The following is an 8,653-nucleotide window of genomic DNA, read 5'->3' on the forward strand; positions in this document are numbered from 1 at the left end:
AGAGTTGACCCATTACAAACAACATGGCAACATGTTTCACTTTTCTAGCATGTTTTGCTTTGCCTTTATTCAGTTTTTTGCAAAACATACAGTCAGGTTTGGCTGTTACATACACTGGAAACAAGATATTTACATGCACTTCATTTAAAGATGCACAGCCTGTTTTTTCCCTGTTTTTTTAATGTTCACAAAAGGGTTTATGTTTGCCTCGTTTCAGAATACAGTTTCATCCCTTTCATCAAATTAGGAAGTGTTCATAGAGTGCCTTCACTACATCTGCCACAATTTAAGAAAGCCTAGATAATGATGTTATGGTTTTCTACTCTTCTGATAGATTAATTCACAATATTTGAATTATTCAGAGTCACAGATGTTGATGTTTTTATTAACAGCTTACACACATTATATCATTGTCTGTCGTTAACAAATAATAAGAAATCAGTAAAGAAAAAAAATCAAATTTAAAAGACCTTCAAGAGTGTACAGGAGTTGAAGTTTAGAATTAGTTGGAGTTTAGAAGTTTATTTAACGTGAAGATGTTTGGTTTTGGAAGTTTTTCAGTCTAAAAAAGCATCTAGATTGTAACCTGTTAAGGTGGAATCATTATGATGTGTGGAGGCATTTTCTCACAGATCAATGTGCTTGTATTCTGTATTTTGGTAAATGCTCCTGACTATTCTCCCTTTCTTAATAAATGGAAATTATTTGGTTAACCCTGCCTGGCCTAAAACAGAAAAGCTTCATCTGTTAAATGTATATAGTGTTTTTGGATTTCAATGTTTTCTTTCATTTCACCCGTAGACAGCTGGAGATAGGCATCAGCACCCCTCGCGACCCCACTTGGGATTCAGTGTGTAAGAAAATGGATGGATGGATGTTTTCTTTCAGATAGTTGTGTTTCTATTTGTATTTTTTTTAACATGGACGAAATACATCAATGGCTGAACCTGAGAATTATTTGAGGGGGTAAAAAAGACGGCCATGGATTTTTATAAGGGTCTAATGAAATGTATCACTTCAAAAAAAAGGATTTGAATATGTAGTATAAACTAATTTCTAGGCATAATGGTTAATTACTGTAGCAAAATCTTTCTCATACAAATACCGTAAAAAGAATACTATTAACCAAAATAAAAGCCCCTCTGCTCTTTGTTCCTTCTGATGACCATTAGAACTCCATCTAGCTCCATCTTTTTTTTTTTTTTTTGCACGGTAAATATAAGTAAACAGCTACAATGTATGATCAGCCAGTTTCTGGATTTGGTCATCATTCAGGTTTTACTGCTAACTTCAGCCTGGGTTATGCTGCTTCCACCAGTTTCTCACTGGGCTGCCCTCTCTCTTTAGCTCTGCATCTTCTCTTTAATGGACTGCATTCCCGATTGTTCTGTTGGGCTGACATTCTGGGTCTTTCTTTGCTTTGGCTCATAGTGGTGGAGTCTTTGAGCTTCAAGCGCCCAGATATTTCTTTTAGGGTTCCTTTTCTTTTGACTAATTGTCAGGTTATGGTGGACCAGGTAAATAAAGCCATTCATTTTGTCACCACTCCCTGCCCCTTTGTTAATAGGTCTTATTCAGCAGCCCATGTAATGTGTAGCTTGTTATCTAGGCAATCAAATTGCAAATAAAGAAGGCACAGTTTCAGGAGGATGCATTTTTCTCTAAAATGTTTGGTACAGATCCAGGGCCAGTTTGACTGACATGGGAGTGCAAGAACAAGGATTAAAGCAGAAATTTGATCTGACTATGGATTAGATGAACAACTAACTACAATATATGAATGAATAATCAACATTGACGGGGCTGGAATGGGGAGCATAAGAGGGGTTCTTAACAGTTCACCAGATCATACAGTCTGATTGATTCAAAGTTTTCTATCTAAGGAAAACCAGTTGATCGCATCGACTCATTGACTCGAATGCAATCCCTCACACTAAGCATGCTTGTAGCGACAGTAGAGAGGAAAAACTCAGTTTTAACAGGAAGAAACCTCCAGTAGAACCAGACTGAGTATGAAGGGCCATCTGCCGAGGCCGACTAGGGGTCAAGAAGCAGACATACAGAAAGCAGCTGTAAAAGGCGGCCCGCCCCAGGAAACACACAGCCAGGCAGACGAGCTCTGAGCCAACTCCCATGTCAGAGGATGAAGACAGCATATCCAGCCAGTTACAGGCAGAGAAACAGGACTACACTGGAAAACAGGCAGATCTCCAACATCAATATCAATAGTACTGATATTGATGGTCAAATCTTAGTTAACTACAAATAAAAGTTGCTTGGACAAAAAGTTAAAGTATGGATAAACTCATTTTTTAAAATACTTAGGTATTCAAAAGTACAAATGATCTTTTCTAATATCAGTACACTGTTGTATAATTTTCAGAGTAATATTAAAGAGCCTTGTAACTTTTAGAAACCAAGTCATGTCTGGATGCTCGAACCACTCTGCTACCAATTCCACACCAACTTTGACGAACTTCAGCATAACAATGCCACGAAAATAAGGATTGCAATTTTGATTACTATTTTCTAAATAAAAAAATCTCCCAAAAGCAAATCAGCAGTGTCATGTTTCTCATATGTTCACCATGGAATAGAGGTTTAAGGTATAATCTATGACCATAAAGAAACTGCAACTCTGATTTGAGAACTCATCCTACTGAACAACTTGGCCACAAGGTAACAACTTGTTAACTACAAATATTACCAGCCCTAAAATGTTCACATTTGTAGAATGTGAAAGAATGGTGTCCATGTTTCAGTTCTTCTCTCTGGAGGTAGTTAATACTTCTTCAGCATGTAAATGTTCTGCATTTGCCTGCTAATGAGCTGCCATTTGACCTTGGTGTTTTTGAAAAAGTGAAATAAATAAAAAGTCCAGGACACCTCTTCTTAAGGATGAATTTTGAACTTTGTGAGAAACAGTTTGGCCAATCGCATTTCAAGAAAGGAATCAGCAACAGCGGATTACAAAGCTAAGCCAAAGTCAAAAGGAACAAGTAACTAGCAGCTTCCTAGAAGAGTAGAAAGTGCAATATTTGACTTTGACATGAAGTGAAGTGAAAGTTATAAGTACCCCCCTAAAAATACTCAAGTAAATCAAAAAATGTATTTAAGTAAAGCAATAAAGTAAATGTACTCAGTTACTTTCCACCACTGCTAATAGCTACTGAAGGACAGGTCAAGGTCAAAATTGCTAACAATACATTTTATTTACATATTTCTGTGGGAAAAAAAAGAAAATATTCACACATTCTGAAGTACCGCATGTCCAGACCATCTTGAAAGATTAATGTAAAGATTGGCTTTGAAAATGCTTAATGAGATACACTTAGGGTGGTTTAAATATTTGCTTATCAAAGCTTTCCAATCAATTAGACACAATGTGTCCTAAAGGAAAGACCTGCAGCTGAGATGCATCATGCATTGATGAAGAGTTGGAAGGTATTGATTTAGCTAGAAGCTAAAGAAAACCAAATTTTTTGACAAGACAAAATTTGTTTGAAACTACGTCCTGAGTTACTTTTTGTGTTTCAGTTTTTGCATGCAGCTGCATTTATCTTCTTTGACAAGTTGATTATTAAAAGAAAACCACAATCCAAACAAAATGCTCTAGTTAGCACATGGGGTCACAAGCCTTACCGCTAAAACCGACCTTTTATTTAACGAGGTAGCTCTGTTTATTTAATAGTTGTATAGAAAAATATGTGTAAATATTTAAATTATAATAGTATTTAACAAAGTTGTTTCCCAACACATAGATAGGGTCCAAAAGAGGACTTGTGTTCATCAAAAATTCAAGGTGTTCTTTTTGTTACTGCTTTTACTGAAGTAGGAAAGTAGGTTTTATATTTGTAATCAGTCCTGCTTGAACTAACATTTTTGCATGAAGCCTTTTCAGGGGCTCCCACCACCTCCTGCAAGCTACAGTTCACACACTGCACAGAGGAAAGCATAAAGAGCTCTTTCTCCACCATCTCTCTCGCCCTGCCTCTAATACAACCAAACTTCTCACCAACATTATTTTTGGCTCCCCTTGTGTTTAGAGAAAGTGAATAATCTTCATATTCAGTAGGTTAGTTTAGAAATTTAGTTTGCATGGTGGGGAAACCCCTTTTATTCCAGTCATTTTTTGTGATCAAACCTGCTTTAAAGTAATCTTAAAAGGGCTTATCTAAAAATATATGATTATGCTTTATTTCTACATATTGCTTTTTAACAAAAGCTTGCATTTTATATGATCTAGCACAGGAAGGTAATCATCAAGTTGTTTTCATGTGCATAAACCATAAATTATAAGATATAAATTGTGTAGAAGCATGAATTTGAGTAAATTTGCAGCTGGCATCAACTTCAGCGATTATAATCCCGACATAAACTCCCTTTTTTTGTCAAGTTCGATGTGATTTTATTGTTCCAACGCATTTATTTAGTTCTTGATCATATTCCCTTTTTTCGCCTATCAGGAACACATCTTTTCTTTTTTTTTTTTTTTACAAATAATCTTCGTATTCATGCACCCAATCTTAGCTACAATTACAACTGCACTGTATTTGATTAATCTCTGCTTTATTTTGCACATCTTTTGATAGATCTGTTTTGCTAAAATTTCCTTTAGCCTAATCAGATGGCAGGATCAGCATCGGTGTAGAGTTAAGATTAAGAAATTTCTATTTAAAAAATAAGGTTTGGGCTTTGACTGGGCCGTTCGAAAAATAGAGAATAAACCTCACTATTACAGCTGTGGTCAGATGTTTAGGTTTAGGCTATTCAGGGAGGTTAGCTTGGTGTGGACAGCAGATGTTTATAATAGGAAGCAGCTTCATTCGGCAGAAGGAGACAGAAAGCAACAATATTGCAACCAGACATTAGCATATGTCTGAGGAGACAGGAATGTACTCCTGTCTGGACACACGGTTGCTCACAGGCATCTAAAATGATGGCTTAAGTTGATAAAAGTTAAAATTCAAGGCGTCTTGGCTCTATAATTATGTGCCATATTATCTCTAGAGCACAGAATGAGACTCTCTTATGCTTCAGGATTTGCATGATTACCTTTTTGGCCCTTTGGCTTCATTTTGATGAGCCAATATCTTTATTCATAAAGTAGAAAATGCCACATTAAAAATGTCAACCATAAAATGAATATTTAGGTAATCAGCCTGAGTCTGAATTTTCCTTATTTATTGGAACAAAAATATGTTTTTCAATGACTGTGAGCTTAAGGCAAGGGACTGTATGTTCACCACTGGCATAGGGTCTTCAGAAGCCTTCTGGGATGAATGAAGTAGACATCGCTGCACTTTCCTTTAACAGACCATGCAGTCAAACTTCAAGAGTAGAAGTATGTCTATTTTTAAACCAAGACTGGGCAATTTTCCAGGCAGGTTCATTAAAAGGCTAGGTTAGAATGAACAGGGCTGGTGAAGAAAGACATGAATCTACCAGAAAGATACAGAACCTATAGTGACATGAGGTGGGTGGCCCTGGCCTTAACCAGCTATTAGCCTGTGGGTGGATTTATGTGTGTACATGTGAATATAACAGGTGAATATAACAGGCCCTTTTATGTGCAGGAAGCCACTGATTAGGACAGGTAAAAATTTGTACACCTGCACTAAAGGAACTGTTAAAGAACTCAGTGCACTTACATTTGAAATCATATGTCTGTACACTAAGCATATGCTATCTCATCTATGATACATTTTGATTTTGTCGTTTTAACCCTCCTCAGACTAATAAGAGACCAGCAAAAAAACAAACAAAAAAAAACCTGACAGGACAGTAAAACAACTAGCAGAGAATAAAAAAAAGTCCTAATTCTTTCAAAATGTTGGTTTAAAAGACTCATCTTGCGCCTTAGGTGCACACATGTTAGCAATAAAGAGCAAAGGTTTCTTCTTCTCAGTATGCAGCGGCTAAAATCTTTTCTCAGTCACATTTCCTGATCTGATCCACAGGCAGGAGCTATCAGACTTATTCATAGTGTGCCTTTTCATGCGACTTTCTCCTCCCAAGGAGTCAGTAAACTGGTAGGAGCTGTCCCCTGTCTTAGTGGAGCGTGAACTCTCAGTGGTGCCACAGAAAGACTGCAGTCTTTAAACAGTATGCAGTGGGGGATTTAAAAAAAAGGAAGTTGTTAAGGGGTTTGTTAGAGAAAATTTTGCTGTTTTTAGAGTTCAATCCATGCTTAGAACAAGGAGTAGAGTCTAGCTGGATTGCTAACAACAGCATGCAGCGACTGCCAAACTGGCTGATTAGCAGAACCAAACAGGTGAAGGAAGGCAGGAGTTTCCAGAAGACAAAGCCAAAGCCGGTGTCGAAGAAGCAAACAGGATTCAGACCAGAAGAGCCGAGATCCGAAGAGGTGCAGAGGTGAAATCAAAGGTGAAGTCAGGAGACAGATCCATGTTCAGTACACAAGCAGAAACCAACAGGAGTCAAAAGACAGGTCAGGCAAACAGATCCGAAACAGGAACAGACAGGCTCAAAGGTCAGAGGGCAGAACTGGTCAGGATCAGACAATCAGAAGAACAAGTAAGTTAGAGAACTNACCAGAAGAGCCGAGATCCGAAGAGGTGCAGAGGTGAAATCAAAGGTGAAGTCAGGAGACAGATCCATGTTCAGTACACAAGCAGAAACCAACAGGAGTCAAAAGACAGGTCAGGCAAACAGATCCGAAACAGGAACAGACAGGCTCAAAGGTCAGAGGGCAGAACTGGTCAGGATCAGACAATCAGAAGAACAAGTAAGTTAGAGAACTCTCACAAAAGCCTTGATTGATCTGGCACTGATGACTGGGAGCACACAGCTTAAATGGAGGCAGGAGCAGGTGGATAAGATGAACAGTGATGGGAAACAAGGCAGAGCTGGGCAGGTGAAAGGAATGAACCATTAAACGAGTCATCGGTGCCAAGATCATGACATATGGAGCAAATTACTGCAGAATTAAACCCTGTTTACACAAATACAAACATGCTATTGTTTTATATAGAGCTTAGAAAACAATGTACATTTAAATGAGTGCATGTATGACCACTAAAGGAGGCCATTGTCTGCCAGGTCAGTTGGTGGCGCTGCAACATTTCCACAGAAACACTCCCAAAACAATAAACAAGAACACAGGAGAAGCACAGAGAACACAAAACCAGCATTTTTTATTTTCCCACTCTAACACACAGTAACGTCTAAGGTCTCCTGAAACATCGGATCCATGTGGACACATCACCCGAACAGCAAAATAACTTTGAATATTCTGCTTAGTTATTCTTGTGTGGATGGGGGGTTAGATTACCAAACACATGCCGAGCTTTGAACAAAACTCTAAGCTCTGCTTAAACCATCATCCAGGACATAGTTGTCAACTTAAATGAAAACCACCCCAAGAGGCCCCTGGCAAATGGAAATCTTAGAGAAACTTTAATTAGAACAATTGTTAGTCATACACACAAGAAATGTGAACAGTATGAAGAGTTAGGTGAAAAAATGCTATTTTTTAAAGAAAAACCAAACAAAAGTCTTATTTTCTGTTTTAAACAATTCATGTAGTGAACAAAATAAACCAGTGTTAGAAAGTGCTCTTGTCTAAAGCCGAAATCAGTGTGTTGTACCTTATTGGTGGTCTTTATCATGAGTCAACCGTTGAACTAAAGTGTTTTCTCTTTAGCAATTTAGATATTCAAAGAAAACATAAATTTTTTAACCTTAAATTACAAAATCATGAGAGCCAAGGCTACAAAATATTCACTATGGCAGCAGTAAAGAATACAGTTTTTGGAAGTCATGGCTAAGGTTACTAATGTCGCAAAATTACTAAGACATATTTTATATTCTCAGGACAAAAACGTATTTGGTTTGTGGGGAAAGGGGTGTATTGTTAGATGGCTGTCCTTTCCTTTAGTCTGCTTTTTTTTTTTTTTTTTTTGCCAGAAAGGCAGAGCTTTACCAACATGACGATTCTCATATTATCTCAGGATCTTGAGTAATCAAATCTGGGATAATAAAAATAAAACCTCTGCTTAACACATTTGTATAGCAATAAGAAAAGATTAACAACTTTTCACCTAAAGGGGATTCCACTGTGACTGTTCAGTTCTGCATGTCAGAGGCCCACATGTTTCTGCTTATTAGTGCTTTATTTATTTAAATTTAGCGTGTAAGTGGTTGGGATTTTCTTTCATCCATCATTCTGAACTCTACTTACCCATATTTTTAAAAAGAATTAGCAGATCAGTGTCTGTTTTCGAATCAAATTAAACAATTTTGCAGAGTTGTCTTTCATTTGTACAGTTCTGCATTACTTGTAAATCTTAAGACTAACACAAAATGAATCATGAATTACACAGCTAAATTTCATTATAAAAGGAAAGTCATACATTATCTTTAGCTCTTGAAAAAATGCTAAATAAAAGGCTCTAAAATTATACATACAGTATAAACATGAAATTTAGATGCACACAGCTTTTCAACAGTGAAATGAACATTTCCATTTATAAAGTGCAGCAGTGATCAGAATATAAACAGTGTAGGAGAAAAAGAAAAAACAGTCTGAAGTCATGGTGCAAAAGGCATTGATATGGAAATCTTCAGATCCGTGTAAATAAATAAATATAGTGCAAAATTCAGTTGAAGGGAGTATGAAAAAAGTCTGTAA

This window comes from Cyprinodon variegatus, unplaced genomic scaffold, assembly GCF_000732505.1.
Source record: "Cyprinodon variegatus isolate N-32 unplaced genomic scaffold, C_variegatus-1.0 Scaffold111, whole genome shotgun sequence".
Taxonomy (NCBI): Eukaryota; Metazoa; Chordata; class Actinopteri; order Cyprinodontiformes; family Cyprinodontidae; genus Cyprinodon; species Cyprinodon variegatus.